We start from the raw sequence: 17,233 nt of genomic DNA, 5'->3' as shown, positions 1-17,233 counted from the left end.
TTTTCATGGGTTTATTTGCCATGTGTATGTTTCCTTTGGTAAAGTGTATCTTCAAATCTTTTACTTTTCTTTTTTTAAAATTTAACTTAAAGTTTTTAAAATTTGAGGTATAGTTGATTTACAATATTATATTAGTTTCAGGTGTACAACATAGTGATCAAAAATTTTTATGGATTTTACTCCATTTAAAGTTATTGTAAAATATTGGCTATATTCCCCGTGCTGTACAATATATCCTTGTATCTTATTTATTTTATGCATAGTAGTTTGTACCTCTTAATTCCCTACCCCTATCTTCTCCCACCCCCCCTTCCCTCTCCCCATTGATAACTACTATTTTGTTCTCTATATCCGTGAGTCTGTTGCTTTATTTAAAAAAAATTTACAAGTTTGTTTTATTTTTTAGATTCCATGTATAAGTGACATAATATAGTATTTGTCTTTCTCTGACTTATTTCACTAAGCATAATGCCCTCCAGATTCATCCACGTTGTTGCATATGATAAAATTTCATTCTTTTTTATGGCTGAGTAGTATTCCATTGTATATATCTATATAGATCTATAGATCTCTCTATTTATACCATTGTGTGTGTGTTTATACATATATATTATATATACATATATATATATATGTATATACACACATTTTCTTTATCCATTCATCTGTTGATGGACATTTAGGTTGCTTTTGTATCTTGGCTATTGTATTAAATAATGCTGCAATGAACATTGGGGTGCATATAATTTTTTGAATTACCGTTTTCATTTTCTTTGGATATATACCCAGGAGCAGAATTGCTAGATCATATGTTAGCTCTACTTTTAGTATTTTGAGGACCCTCCATACTGTTTTCCACAGTGGCTGCACTAATTTACATTTCCAACAACAGTGTACAAGGGTTTCATTTTCTTCACATTCTTGCCAACGTTTGTTCTTTTTGATGATAGCCATACTGACAGGTGTGAGATGATATCTCGTTGTGGTTTTGATTTGCATTTCTCTGATGATTAGGTCCTTTGTTTTTCCATATGAATTTTAGAATCAATTTGAAAATTTCACAAAAAAATTCTGCTTTGATTTTATTTGCAAATATATTGGATCTATAGATGAATATGGAAAGAATTGACATCTTAAAAACATTGGGTCTTTTGTTATTGGTATATTGGCATATTTATTCATTTATTTTGATCTTTTAAAATTTTTTTCAGCAACTTTTTTTAGTTTTTAGTATACTAGTCTTGCAATCTTTTGTCAGATTTATTTATCCCTTAGTATTTTCTATTTTTTATGTGATTACAATTGGGATTGTCTTTTATGTCAATTTTTGGATGTTTGTTTCTGGCATATAGATACACAATTGATTTATGAATATTGATGTTATACCCTGCAACTTTGCTAAACTCATTTATTTTATTCTATTATTGTAGATGGTACTTCATTTTCTTAAGTCAGGGAGTCTGATGGGCCCTGCCCCAGTTCCCCATCTTTGAACCATAGCCTAAACATACTCAAGGCAATTGTAGGGCTCAACTTGTTTGTGTTTTACCCCTAGTAGAGATCACTATTCCTCATTTCCTGATGTCCTGAAAACCATTGTCCAGTGTCTTGAAAACCATTGTTTCACATATTTTGTCCATTTGAGGGGTTGTTTCAGGCAGATAGGTAAACTCAGTCTGGAAGAGGAAAGTTCTGGGAGTTATTCACCTCTGCATTGAGGTGCCCTAGATAGCCACTGCTCTTCCAGCCTGGATCCCAAGAGGAGGTATTGAATGCGTGGAGCAGTATGACCTCAGCAAATCTGCTGATCTGCAGCCTGAATTGCAGTCCTGTGAATGTGTGAAATAGAATGGGTTAATAAAAATTGTTTTCTAAGCTCCCCCACAGAGATTCAGATTCATTGTTCATTGATATTAAAAACAAAAATACAAACAAGCACATACAAACAAACACAAGCACATTGGTATTAAAAACAAACATACAAACAAACACATTTGTCAGTCGAGGGGGTGGGGGAGGGATAGAAGGAAATAAAAAGATTAAAAAAAAATTCCCAGTCGATTTTAATGTGTTCTAGGCTGTATGATAAAGCACTATTCAAAGAGAGCAATGTCGATGTGGTTCTTAAGAAGTTACGGGCAGGATACAGGCAATCAGAAGATAGGCCAGCATTTCTTTGGGAAAGGTGTTATGAAGAAGGAATAGATGAGACTTTCTATCTTTCTGAAAACTTGTTTAGTTGAAAGGGGGAGGAACTTTTATTTTTAAAACTGCCAGCAGTTTATTTTTCCAGTTGTTGTAGAGGTAAAGCTAGAATTCCACGCTTGGGAACAGATTACTTTGTGTGTGTGTGTGTGTGTGTGTGTGTGTGTGTCTGTGTGTGTATAACTTTTTTTAAAAGAAAAAAAAGCACTTTTATGGGACTCTTGGTTATGTAAAAGTAAAGCTAAGATTCTGATATGGAATGGAAAGATTTAAGACAATGAAGAGGTAAACAACTTTCTATAAAGATGTTTCTCTTTTTGCAAAAGTGAGCTTATCCTCATCAGATAATAATCTAACCATTGGGTTATGGGAAAGAGACAGGAAATAATTGGAAAACTTATTTTTCTCTCTCCTCCTAGTCCCAGTTTGGCCAACGCAAGGGATACTGGATTCTGGGTGGGAAGGGACACTCAAAGGCCCTCCTTGGTGGATGAGTAGGCTGGTCTGACTGCAAGGTGGTGTACTGTAGAGGGTTAGGCCTTTGAACTCTAGGGGCATTGATGATCAGATTCAGTTTTAAGTTTTCTAAGTTGCTGTTCCTTTGGCTATATTCAACAGTTTGTTGATGTTTTCTTTTAAACACCACAGCCAACTCATCCCTGTATTTTGTTGAACTGAGTAAGTTTTCTCTTTCCAAGTGTGACAGAATTCTAAGGTGTCTCCCAAGATTCCTTCTCCCTGGTGTTCATGCCATACATAGTGCCTTTCCCTTGAGTGAGGGTGGAACCTAAGCAAATTATGGGATATCACTCCCATGATTATATTGTTTCATAAAGCAAAGGAATTTTGCAGATGTAATGTAGGTTCCTAATCAGTTGTCTTTGAGTTAATCAAAAGGGAGGTTACATGGGCAGTCCTGACCTACTGAAGGGGGCCCTTAAAAGAGATAAGAAGCAGCAGCAGATACTCTCCTGGTAGCCTTAACCAAGTAAGTTGCCACGTTGTGAGAGAAGGGGGCCATGTGTTAAAAACCCGAGGGCGGCTTCTAGGAACTGAGAGCAGTCTCTGGCCAGCAGCTAGCATGAAAACAGGTACCTCAGACATCTGACCAAGAACCAGTGAGCTGGCGAGAGGATATTGATCTTCAAAGAAGATGATAGCCTCAGCTAACACCTTAATCACAGCCTGGAGAGATGAGAGCAGAGGAACAGTTGATCTGTACTTGGAATTCTAACCCACGGAAACTGAGAGATTAATGGTGCTGTCATAAGCTGTCAGGTTTGTGGTACTCTGTTAAGCAGCAATAGAAAACTAATACACCAGTAGAGAGCCAAATAGCATGGGAAAGCAGCAGCCTCCAGAAGCAGATATGCAGCAACAAAGGGTAAGGAGTGATGATCTGGGGAAAGAACACAGGCTGAAGAGAGAAGCAGCAATTGGAACAGGTTTGTAGGATGTTTTCTTGGAAACTCATACAAATATTTAAGAAACCCAAGTAGATTTTGTATTTTATGCAATTATATCAGAGAGAGAATCAGACTCATTTGTTCATTGAGGAAAAGTTTGGTATCTGAGTTTTGGAGAACTTGGTGATTTCCATGTCATATTTTATGTGCCTGGCATTATACTTAGAGCTGGATGTTCACTGGTGAGCAAGACAGACAATTTTTCTGCCCTCCTAGACTCACAAAGTAGTGGAGAACACAGTTTATTAACTAAACACTTAAAATAGACCATAAATGCTGTGATGGAAAAAGGACAGGATAGCATAGGAGCATGTAGCAGTGGCACAGAATTTAGGGATCCAAGGACCCTTCTTAGAAGAGTAGATACATCACCTGCTCCTTACAGAGGAACTGGAGATGGCCAGGTGAACTGGGGATGGTAGCACGGTTTCCTTGAAAGAAGAAATAACATGGCCAAAAATAGAGAAACAAGGGGCAGCATCACTTTTGAGGAACTGAAGGTGGTTCAATGCTGTATGGTGGGAGTAGAGAGCAAGGGGAGGGAGGGTGGAGTGGCTAGAGGCTGGCGAGATAAGCTGGACATAGGTCATGGATATGGTGATAAACCTTATTAAAGGGTTTAACTTTTTACTGACAGCAAGGGAAGCCACTGAAGAATTTTAAGTGATGATGGGCATAAAACATCCTGTAATTAAAAATATATATCATTTGGATTGTAATGCAGAGAATGAGTTGGAGCAGGACATGGCTAGAGGTAAGAGGACTAAAAATGATGAGTTTCTAAAGTCCTTTCAAGGTAAAGCTAAGAAAAAACAAAATAGAGCATGTTGTCATGGCAGTGATTCAGTACTGATTTTTATTTTAAGGTAACTTTTAGAGTAGACAACTCTCTGTCTTAGTTGGTTCAAGCATTTTGATACTGCCTCCTACCCAAGATCAAGTTGTGGCTGAAACCTTCCTCGGTAGCTTTTAAGCACATGTTCTCTTCCTAATATAATTAAGCAGGTCCTTGTATGTATGACAATGGATGGTGTATGACTTCTTCAGGATTTTGGTCCTGACTTGTCTTGTCTTGGTATGGAGCCAGAATTCCAGTTGCAGTATATTCTGAAATGCACTACTTTTATTTAGGACTAGCTCATTAGAAGCAGGGGAGAGCAAAGGGCCACCTGCTGTTACTTTGTGAGCATCCATCCTCTTTCTCACCAACAGTGTAGATTCATGCTTACTCTCAAACCTTTGGAACTCTTAAATCATTTTTATTCTTCAGAGTGTTCCACATGGAAAACAGACACTGTCCAGTCCCATCAGTTGTAATATGGATGAAGAATCAAGGCTTGTTAGGGAAAACACAGGTATAATTTTACTTTAAAAGTTACTATAACAAAAATCACATTAACAAATACATAATTCAACTTCAAGGCAGAAGGCTGGATTAGAACTGGAAGGCCAAAATGTATCTGAATTGAAAAAAAGTTTTGATTTATTAAAAGTAATTGATTGGAGTGATCCAGGAGAAAGATTTTGAAGCTGAGTTGACACTTCTTGGGAAAGATGGTTGTGAGCAATTAGTGATGTATGCCTGGGCTATATTCTTTCTTCAGCAGCCTTTTAGATCTGAATTCTATGCTCTCTATCTGGATAAGAACAGATCTATGTAACTGAGACAAAGTTGAGGGTTGCATGATTTGTATTATTCAAGGCAAAAATTCCACTTTTTTCAAATTCATAGTGTTTACACTTGTGCAATTGGAGAATAATTTCTTACTGGAGCAGGAAGGTCCTGGTCAGGAGAAATTTGCTGATGTCACTTGCACAAAATGTTGATGAATCATAAGAGTCCAATGTTAAGTACATAGGACTTGCCTTATACATATCCTGATTGTGTCATTGTGAGTCTAATCCTTATCATTTGACTTAGATGAGATTACTCTAGGAATTCCATATTAAACCAGAATATATATGTTTTCACTTTATCAGGGAGTCTTATGTTGGGAAAGATAGCAAAGAACCATTTTGTAGCAAAGAATCATTCTGTATACCAACATGTAGGCTAGGACTAACTCATGGCCTCTTCTGATTCAGGGGTTTTAGCTATGCTCTTTTCCCTGCTTGGGATGCCCTTGAACTTATTTGGATTCCCTCCTCCCTTTTTTCTTTCCTCCTTCCTTTCCTCCTTCCTTTCCTCCTGTCTTCCCTTTTACAGTTGTTCAAAAGTGATTTCCTCAGAGAGGCCGCCTCTCACCTTGAAGACTAGATCAGGTCTTCCCGCTCACGTTTTCGTTGCTCTATTTACTGTTCTTTCATGACACTTACTGTAGTTTGTAATCATAATCTTTTGTGAATATTTGGTTAAGGTCTGTCTTCGCCACCAAACTGTAACTGTCATGAGATTGAGTTTATGTTTGGTTTGCTTATACTTCATGCTCAGAGCTCAGGCCATCTATATGGCTGGAATGGAGGAGGAACTCAATAAATATTGAATAAATAAAAATTATACATAATTTTAAGATAGTAAAACAAGGGCAAATAAAGGTTATACCAATACTAGAGAAGCCTTTACCAGGGGTTTAAAATTTGAGCTATCTTCAGGGACACGTACAAGCTAACTGTGGGAGGGAGAGGAGGAGGCAAGACCTGCATGTTGGCAGAGACACCACGTGTAGCAGAAGAAGAGCAGTAGTCGTGTGGCTGACGTACCGAGGGCTTGGAGGGACAAGGCTGGAGGCCTGCAGGTCTGCTAATGAAGGCCTTGTGATTCCCTTGTTTTGGTATTATCTTCCAGAAGGTTATGGGGAATGGTTGATGAATTTTAAGCAGAGCCTATATGATCTCATTTGTGCTTTAGAAAATTCATGGACTTGAAGGAATGAGCCTGGCACCTGGGACCACAGTTAGAAAAATATTGCAGCCTTTCAGGCCAGAGATGAAAGCAGCATTAACTAAAAACATGAAGTAGAACTAGAGAAAAGGAGATAAAATTAAGAAATATTTCACAGGCACAATCTACAGGATGTGGTGGCTGATGGGATGGAAATGGGGAACTGTGTGCAACAGACACACACTATCTCTGGGGCAGCCTGCCCTGGGTTCAGCCCTGAGGAGGGTGGTGGGTAGGTGTTAGGAAAACCCGGGCAGGGGAGGGTTAGGACACTGCATTGGTATCCTTTTACATTCTATAAATGCTTATCACCCCTTTTTCTTTATTTTCATGTGGCTTTGAGGCATGAAAGAAAAGTCACAAAATTAAGCAAGGAAGCTTTTTGATTGGGAGTAAAGCACTAAAAATAAATTTTACGTAGGCCTTTTAATTTTGACCAGGGCTTTTCCATTGTCAGGGAAGAATATTTAATCAGAGATACAGGCAGTTTCTCTGGCTGTGGTTTTCTCTGACTACAAAGTCTCTGAGGAGAATGAATAAATTATGGAAAATAATTGAGATGTGAGGTTATATGCTAAGTTGCCTAAAAGGCTGAGAGGCCATAGTAGGATGGATAGGAATGATGTGTTTTTGACTTTGGCACATGTATTTATATTAGAACAACATGTCATTCTAAGTATTGAGAACTTGGTGGATGATTTATTGTATTTTAAATATCACATGAGACCTAAAAGAGTGCTAAGAGACTCTATAAATGATTGACTTTTGTTTTATCCCTGTTCATGGAAGACTTAAATATCATGATTCCAATTTGAAATAAGAGGTACAACAAATTGACTAAATTTGTCGATTCCAAAGTCTGCAGAGAGTCCTAATCCCCAGAATGTAAAAGTTAGGAAAATTTTGGATCTGACAGGGTAACTGCAATTTCTTCCCTTGTGCTACAGGCACAGCATGTACCTTCTAATAGCAGCCCTTCATTTCTGATTCAAATGCTTCAAATTGATATAAAAGCATTTAATGGGCTTTTAAAGGAGTATCCCCCTTAAAACAAGCTCTCTAATGAGTAACAAAGCTAGCTTACTATTTAAAAGAAAGCAGATTTTCCTGAGACTTGAAAGACCTGAATTATTTCCTCAGCTCTCCAGGGACAAGGAATATAAAACCTTGCGCTCTCTCTCTGAGCTTTGTGTGTCATTACTGGTGTACAAAATCTGGTTAATCATCCTCCCACTGGCATCCCTTGCGGGAAGGTTGTGCAGACAGATGTTATCATGTCTGAAAAATGCTGTAAAAGAAAACCTCTTCATGAATATAAAGGATTAATGCTGCTGCCTTGGCCCTAAATGCTCTAATTTCATACTGTTGGACACAATATGATTTCAGAACATTCTTTCTCCAATGCTTGAAAACATCTTTCTCAAGATTTCAAGCAAGGGAGACTTGTTCCTGAATGGTTTTATGAGTGTAGGTGTCATGGCACCCTCTGCAAAGAGGTGAAGGCGTGCTGATGTTGAAGCAGTCATTGTGCTTTAGAGTGAGAAGGCTGTGCCGGTGCCTTCCCAAGTATCTGGCACTTAGAAGCAAGAATTTACATCTACTACCAGAGCAGATGCTGACTGACTCTGCCCATAATGATACATCCATAAAACAGCTGTGCTCAGCTTTGAGCTAAGCCGTCTGACTGTTTAAGCATCCCTGTCTTGAATTTATATCCAAGGAATATCAAACCTTTAGGACAATGACAAATTGAAGTGGACCTTCTTGGGATTAACTGATGCTGGCTTGTCAGGCGGCTATAAGCATTGTTGTAAAAGGTTGGCAATAATCAGTCCTTCTAATGGTAAGTGAAAGCATTTAATTGGATACTGAGATGTGATTGGGATGAAATGTCAAGGGGAAAGTGAGAAATTCAAGGTTGTCTTATTTTAAAAAAGACATATGCTGGAAAGATCTGTGGTTTAGCATTCTGGATTTGGCATTAAAGAGGATTTTCAGGGCTTGATAGTTTTAGCCATGGTCCCCAAACTACATCAAATTTAATTACCTCCTTTTCTTGGCTGGACTAAGAGAGATACTTGAACAAATAGAAACTTGCTCTGGGGAACGTTAAAGTTATAGTTATTTAAGTTTATTGGAATATGAATCATCGAACAAAATTGAGAAAAGAAAATTTTAGCATGGTATACATTATATTAAGAAGCAAATACAAGTAATTATTATTGTTATTATTATTTGTATATTTCACCTAATGTGTAAGAAATTTAAAATGGCACTTTTATCTTTAAAATCAGTGGATAAAGTGTTCTAGCATTTTTGATGGGCTGTTTATTAAATTGATATAGCTAGTTAGTCTCACAACACTTCAAGTATCATACATGTCCATTAAGGTCATCTTCAAGCTACTGCACTTATTTCTAACTAATGGCACGTTCACAGATCTTTCATTATGGGGAAGCTGTTACAATATGAAAATAGAATTATTTTTTTACTTTAATAGCAAACACTGAGAGGTTGCATTCTTATGCCTATAGTACTGCTCAAGTTGGTTGTGATAAGAGAGAAAGTTTTTTTATTTGTACCTGATTTTATAGCACCATTAGTATTATGTTACATTTGGGTACAGAGCATTGATTCTTGGGTGCTGCAGGGAGAAAAGTCACTAATAAAGTGTTCAATGATGGTGTCAGAGATTACTAAGTAACCAAAAGCAAATTATTAAATTTTTCTTTCTAGAAATTCAGGGCTCAGGAGGACCACCAAATAGATAAAGAACTCATGGCAATCTTTGAGTGGGTGATGGAGATACAGACTGATGCCCTAAATCATCCTCTCTTCCTGTACAGGGAAAATTCCCCTCACATAGACTGGTGACAAGATGGAGGTCTCTGGGATGAAGAGAGCTGGATTTCTGCTTCAGCTCTATCTTTTACAGCTGCTCCCCTGGATAAGTGATTTTGTTTTCTGTAAAATAAGGTTAGTCTTACTTTTCTCACAAGGTCATTGTAAACATTGGTTAAGGCAGCTTTTTATGGATTAAGACAGTCAGTATAGATCTGACATATAGTATTTGCTAAATAAATGAGACTTCCTTTCTCTTTCATTTCCCCTTCCAGCTTTAGTATGTAAGGACCTTCTTCAACACAACTCCCTCCTCCTATCCCCAAGTGTGGCTGTCAGTTGCTTGGTCATGAGCTCTTTTTGAGTTATTTTTGAGCCCAGGCTTAGTGACATTGAGCGGGGCTCCGAGATTGGCCTTTTTAAAATTGAAAAATTTTTTTTTAGTTTTTCTATAAATTTGTTCTGTTATAGACCCAAAATGTACTAGTTATGTAATTATTACAGTGATTATAATAGTTGGGTTTGTTTTTTTCCCAAATACCAGACCCAAAGTTACAGAGGACTTTGTTTTAGGTTTGACAGACTTCCTATAGCCAATAGCCAATTAAATGGCAGATGAACAGCATGAAAACATGATGACATGGATCTTTCTCAAACTAGCTTCTTAAGATACTACTCAGAACGGTTCATTCACATTAATAGTTTGTGTTCCTTGGTCTAGAATAGTTCCAACCACAACATTAATAACAAAATCAGAGTCCATTTCTACAAAAGAGCAAGATTAGAATGACATTCCTCTGTGAATTCTGATAGTTGCACTTTGTATAAGCTGGTTTTAGTTCTTTGGTTGATTAACATATTTTTTTTTTACAACTTTATTGGAGTATAATTGCTTCACAATGGTTAGTTTTCTGCTTTATAACAAAGTGAATCAGTTATACATATACATCTGTTCCCATGGTTGATTAACATTTATAGCAAAATTATTTCAGAATAAATTTTTTCTGTGAATAAATCTAAGTGTGAGATGGTTTATAGTAGTATTTGAATGTAGTAGATATGCAAATTGTTGTAGATCAAAGCTAGTCTAAGTAATATTGGAAAGAATATTTTTATAAATAAACCTGAATGCTAAATTCTGGTATATTTATAATTGGATATTGTGGCTACATTTGAGTTTTGGAAAGTTTCTGAAGAGTTGAAGTTACTTGATAAATTAATTTTCAGAGGTCAAGATATGAGATCAATATTCTGGAAGTTCCATAAAAAGAACTTTATATCAATAAATAATGTTTCAGTATTTTTACTTCAACTTTTGCAAGCTGGAAGCTAGCAATTCTAAAATAACACATTTTAGCCTATACTAGCAATTATTATCTTTTCTTTGGCAATAAATACCTTGCTAAATGTCTATATTTTATTTACTGAAAACTCAACAAATGGTATCCTGGAAGGGAGAATTTTCAGGATGCTATTGTGGGTCGCAGCATGAGATTTTATATTATTACATAGTACCATGTAAAGACTTTCTCCTGAGAAGGAAGGAGCAGTAATTACTTCATTAGTTGCATAAGAGAGTCATAGGTCTGAAGCATAAATTGATTCTGATTCACCAAGGATATTATTAAGCTGTCAAAATCTGTCAATATGGAGTGTGACACCAACATGTAAAATACCATTAAAGGGTCATTAACAAGGTCTTCAAGCTCATGCTTAGCATTTTCTCTGAGTTCCTAATGGAACTTTTCTCAAAACAGGATTTAAGTCAGATGTCTCATAAACTTTAATGCTGTTAAAAGTTTGCTATTGTAAAAAAGTGTGTCTTTTTTTGAGTTTTTTAGTTTCTATGTCGGCCAAAATGGAACAGCAGTTAAGTACCAACCACAGAAGTTTTCAAATCTTGAGATTTACACCCATTATTTTTTAAATCTGGTAAGCTCTGAAGATGGGCTGCAGTTGGTACATACTGGTTTGTATGTAGATACTTAAAACATTCCTTTGCCAGAAACAGTCATTGAATTTTTGCCATTACTTTGATAGATTTTTTTTCTGTAGAAGAAAAGGAAGTACAGTTTGTAATGAAAATTTATTTTTTTTCATTACACTGTCAATTACTGAGATCTGTGGTATTTGCAAATGAGTGTCCAACAAGAAAGTTAGCACAATATTCTTTTCCTTTCTGTAGAAATATCTGGCAACCACAGAAAAAAGAAGTGAGTCATTACCATTTTTCTTACTGCCATGAATATAACTCAAAATGCCAAATTGATTGAGTCTCAGCATTGTAGGTGATGGCAGCTATGATGCAAATAACTTAGTTCTTCATTTAAATGGCAGGCAGGTAGAGATTAGAGCTATTCTATCATTTTAATGAACACTAAGAAAAAGTTATCTATGATGCGTGGAATAATAAGTCGCATTCTTTGAAAACAATAATAATAGTTGGAGCTGTCAAAAAACTTTATGAAACTTTGAATAACTAAACAAAATTTCATATACTTGTTCCTAGCATTTAAAAAAAGATAACTAAGATATAGATAGGAAAAAAGAATAAACACTTGATGAGAATACATTGACCTGGGATGATCCAGATGGAATAGGCCCAGATATAATTTATTTGATAAGATTCTGGGAGTTGAGACCATATTCACCTGATAGAAGGAGAAATTGGGAGGATATATACAATTGTCAAGTAAGGATTAATTATGAGTGCTGAGTCAAATTAAAGAGTGGAAATTGTATGATAACCTTGAAAATCAGAGTGAGCTGAGCTGGGAAGGTAAGAGAGCTGTATACAAGAGTAATAATAGGAGGAGATTTAAAGCAATTAATAAGATATTATATAATGGCATAAAAATTTAGGTGTGATTTAATTTTTGAACATAAAAACAGAGCATGATTCCTATCCTGAATGGTATCTAATAAGAAATTAATTAATTGATTTAACAAGACTGTACTGATGTCATGACCACTGATGTTTAATTAGAAGCTGATTGCTGATTATGCCAATTTCATACATGGGAAGTTTCCAAGGGGTTGCTCATACCTTTTGAAACTTATTTTCACTTTGAGGGTGATAATAATTATTTGCTGGCAGACTAAAAAGAAACTGGAGTAATAAAATAAAAATCTCTCTCTGCTCTGAGAAGAAATGAGAGATCTTTAGCACTGAATGTTTATCATTAGGGGCTAAGGTAGCCCATGTAAAATTTGAGAGAAGGCGTTATCAAAACTTTTTCATGTGCTGTTGATTATTAAGAGAAGGGCTTGCCTTGGCTGATCACATTCTGCGGGAATGATATTAAAACTATTCAACAACTTGTGCAATATGCTTACCAACAACTAGAGTAATGCCCACTGTAGACAACCACTGTGGTCCACTGATGCTTCCAGACTGAAAATCAGTTCCTCATGGCTGGCCCAGTATGTTTTAGGGTGTGGTCTGGACCAAACATAGGCTCCATTCTAGGTGAGTGAGTATAAATTAAGTGTTGGTTTCCTATCACTAAAAAGGTGAACATCACTGAACATCATACCTATATTAAGACAACAGTATGTCCACCTGCTAACCAGTGTCTGAAAGTGCTTGAATATGTGATAATTTCTGAGATGATGCTTATGAGGCAACATAAAAGACAGTGGCTAGCACAGAGCCTGCTTAATATCACTTAACATCACTTGTTTTCATGCAATAAACAGGAGTGTAGGGAATATGTTCCATTTTGTCAATTAAATTATTTTGTTAGTTGGATTATTTTTGCCAAAATTTTAAACATGTAACAAGTCAAATCAAGTAAAAATGAAATCTACCATGAATTTGTACCTTTCTGTTCTTAAACTAGTAAACTTGAGATGTCATCCTTATTTTGTATCAGTAAAAGAAGAGATATTTGTATATATAGTTTATTTAGTTTATTTGGGTTAATATAGTTTATTTGGGTTAATAATATTTCAAAAATAAAACAAAAAATTTTGAGGATTGGGAATAAGAAGCAGTTTCTCATGGAAAGGAGGAGGGACAGAAGAAAATAACAATAGACAACATCCATGAAACTAATGGACCTGAAAGATGGTAATTATTATGGAGAAAATGTTTGAGTTCTCAAAAGTCAGAGTTTTGGAAAATGATATCTACAGAGTATCTGGGATTTATTCCTTTGAACCAATGATTCAACTTGTCAAATTCTCTGTTTTGAAGTCCATTAAGAAATATTCTTATAGGTTATTACAGACTGTTTGGAGAGTTTCTCTCCTTTAAATTTCTTTCTCTTCCAAAATATTCGGCACTTTTTAAACTCATTACACACTTGTGGTCACTGACCTATTTATTGCCCAGGTGTGGTTGTGCTTTGGCCGCCACAGACACTGTTCACTCTGGTGACCTTGAGGGATCCAGAGGTATGACAAAGGCCCACAGGGGCTGATGTGGTGTGGGCAGTTCAGGGAGCATGTGTGGTTTACATCATCCAACTAAGAACGTACATTTCTTGTTATAAATAGAATGATGAGACATTTCATTTGTGTAGTAAATCACAGTTTCAAATGAGCTAGTTTAGATGTCACCTTTGTGAAGGCTTTATTTTTTCCTTCTTTAGGTTACTCCAATAATTTACACATACCGTTTTAATGGTATTTTTTTCCATTTTACTCTATTCATATGTATCTTCTCCTCCACTGGGCTATAGTGAAAGGGCACAAGACATCTTTTAGTCATTTTTATATCTCTATATCTAGTATGGTACTTGGTATAGTGGTACCTTATAACATTTTGTTTGTTGCTTCTTTTGTGTGTTTTGAATAATGAACATAAGCTTTGCAATAGATAGAGCTGTTTTTCATAGGCTCTCTTGCCCACTTAAACATTAATGATTGTGACCACCTACAGGGGTGGGATAGGGAGGGTGGGAGGGAGATGCAAGAGGGAGGAGATTTGAGGATATATGTATACATATAGCTGATTCACTTTGTTATACAGCAGAAACTAACACAACAGTGTAAAATGATTATACTCCAATAAAGATGTTAAAAAAATACAAAACATTAATGAAACTTCACATTTCTTTTTTTTAATGGTAATTTTTTGTATTGCTTTATTGTACAATTGCAATGCCCCCTTATCATCTTCTCGAATCTTCTTCCAAGTTGTGCTCACTTTAGACACACTGGAAAAGTAAATGATTATAAAGCAAACAAAGCACCACAAAGAGCTAAGATGAATATATTACAGAAACATTAACAGTGCAAAAAAGAGATTTCTATTAGCAGTGCTTCTCAAACCTGTCTATGCTTTAGAATTGCCTGAGGCATGAACTTAAGATTTAAGGATGGCCCATGCCTAGTCACTTGGGTTTAATTGATCTAAAATGGGGGCCAGGGCTCTGTATTATTTTTAAAAGCTCACCGTTAAGTAATTCTAAGTGGATCCAGGCTTAAGAACCACTACACTTAGTACTTCATTTTTTCACAATATCCGCAAATATCAAATAAGAAGCCCCATTGTATATATGGCACCATCTTGGTTATTTATTAACATTAGACACATTTCAAAGAAGTTGAGGACACACTGCTATTAGTAGAAATCAATTTAAAAAATCCATTTTATTAACAAAAATGTTGTGATGTCGATTATCTCTCAAGAAGCTGGCCAATAATAAAAATCAATACTTACTTATGTCTGTTTTGCTTCAGCTATATTTCATGGACCAGTGTAAAGTAACACAAAGAGTGCCTCTAAAAAGTTTTCAAAAAGCCGAAAATGAACCCAGTTGAGTTGGAGGCAATCTAATTCAATAGAGTAGATAATCATCTTAATTCTCAGTTACCTCATCCTAACAGGTTTTCTTTGGTGGAATGAGAAAGGGGAGTCAGTATAAGGTTTCTAAGAGACAGTAATAATCAGACCCATTTGTGGGTTTCTGTATTTTCATCACTGTCAAATTTACTGTCAAATTTGAAAATGGCCTAAAAAAAACAGAAATTATTTTATATTTTCAAGTGTGACAAAAATCATAATGCCTATAGGACCTGTACACCAGACCTAGGCTGTTGTTTTATAGTTAAGACTAAAAGATGTAGTTTACCTATAAACAATTTCATAACCAAAGGAACAAAGATCCCAATCTAACAGAAATAGTTTTCTAATAGCATAAATATGAAATTTGAAATAAGTGGATTAAATGCATACTCTAAAAATTATCTTTCTTTCCTCTTAGTGACACATAGGTAGTAAAATACCAGCAACCAGACAAAAGTCATCACCTCAATTAAACAATAGTGCAAGACTACCCTACTATGTCTTTTTTTTTTTTTTTTTGCAGTACGTGGGCTTCTCACAGTTGTGGCCTCTCCTGTTGCGGAGCACAGGCTCCGGACGCGCAGGCTCAGCGGCATGTGGGATCTTCCCGGACCGGGGCACTAACCTGTGTCCCCTGCATCGGCAGGTGGACTCTCAACCACTGCGCCACCAGGGAAACCCCCCTACTATGTCTTTGCATGAGCTGGTGGTGCTGAGCCACCTAACAAAAATGTTCATGGGTTACACTAATGAACTCAAAACAATAATACTTACTTGATTAAGTCCATATCACTGAGCTGTGTTAAAATATTTGCTAAGGGATGTCTGAGTCCCCTTCGAAAGAGTTCACTGAGAATATCTACACACTTTAGGCCTGTTTTCCTGCCAATTATATTCCGTAGTCTAAAGTTTCCACTGGATATAAATTCCCTCAGCTTCTCCCAATCTATTTTAGGATTTTGTTTACCATTTTTTTTAACGTTGAACAAACCACTTTTTCAGAATGAAGAACCGGCAGCAAGTTTTTGTTGGGATCTTGGTCTGCGCTTTGCGTCCATAGTGAGCAAGATTGTGGACTGTCACTGAAATTTTCCACCAGGTGAAGGCTACTGTCTTCATGTTCATTGAGGCCACTTTGTTGGGAAAATGAAGAGTAGCCACTGTCTTCATAAGGTCCACTGCTCTCTAGTTCTTCTATGTCATTTGAACTGTTAAGTGTCGTATGTGTTGATTTTCCTTATTATGCCAGGGTTTGCTTTCAGTTTCAAGTTCTACAATCCTGGGGCTCACAGTCGGTGACCCAAAATCTGGTAACCTTTCATAGTCTTTAATGCAGTCTTTATAAGAACCTTCCAAATATGAAGTAGTGTAGGAGCCTTGTCTTCTGTCATCAGGCTTTAGCGGTTTAATTTCAGAATGAACGTGGTAATAGTTAAAATCCCACTTCATTTTGACGCAGAAAGTGGGACTTTCTTCTTTACAACCATCCGAGGGGCGAGGGCGCCGTAGCTGCAGTGGCAGGAACCGGGGGGCGCTGTGGGGAGCAGCTGCAGGGGCGCCGGCTCATGCCAGGGAAAGTGGGGTCCGCCTCAGGTGAGGGAGCTGCGGCAGAGAAGCAGGCCGCCCACTTCTCAGAGCTCTTGAGACTTCACATTTCTGATTATGGTTGTTAGCTGGGTAAAATCAAAATAGAACCATGTCATGTTCTAAGGTCAGTTCTTCCTATTTTTAATTGTATGCTTTCCTTAATTTGTGCTCATTTCTAAGTTTTTGAACTGTGTTTTTATGTTTATTCTTTTAAAATTTTCATTGTGTTTTCTTTTTATTAAGACTCTTGTTTATTCCCCCAGATACAGAAATATGTGATGGTTGTGTTCTAGTTTGTTGAAATTTTTAGTTAGTTAAAATTAGATTCTGGTGAACTATTAATTGACATGGGATAGAGCTAGCATGTTGGAAACTGGGGTGTCTAATGCCTGCGTTGAGTACAAACCTTGATTTTTTAAGCATAGAAGCAGCCTCGGGATGTGCCTCAGACACAGGAAG

General features: G+C 36.6%; 1 pseudogene across 1 annotated transcript; it reads right to left on the bottom strand.

Moving 5' to 3' along the window:
• Positions 1-3,126: 3,126 nt before the first annotated feature.
• Positions 3,127-16,754, bottom strand: LOC307057501 (F-box only protein 5-like; annotated as a pseudogene). Its single transcript has 3 exons — positions 15,962-16,754; positions 14,444-14,555; positions 3,127-3,390 (listed from the first exon to the last, which is right to left on the bottom strand). The product of its transcript is annotated as an F-box only protein 5-like (transcript).
• Positions 16,755-17,233: the final 479 nt, after the last annotated feature.

The sequence above is a fragment of the Hyperoodon ampullatus genome, assembly GCF_949752795.1.
Source record: "Hyperoodon ampullatus genome assembly, chromosome: 8".
Classification (NCBI taxonomy): domain Eukaryota; kingdom Metazoa; phylum Chordata; class Mammalia; order Artiodactyla; family Ziphiidae; genus Hyperoodon; species Hyperoodon ampullatus.
Note: the sequence above shows the minus strand (reverse complement) of the source record. Positions and strands in the feature narration are given on the sequence as shown.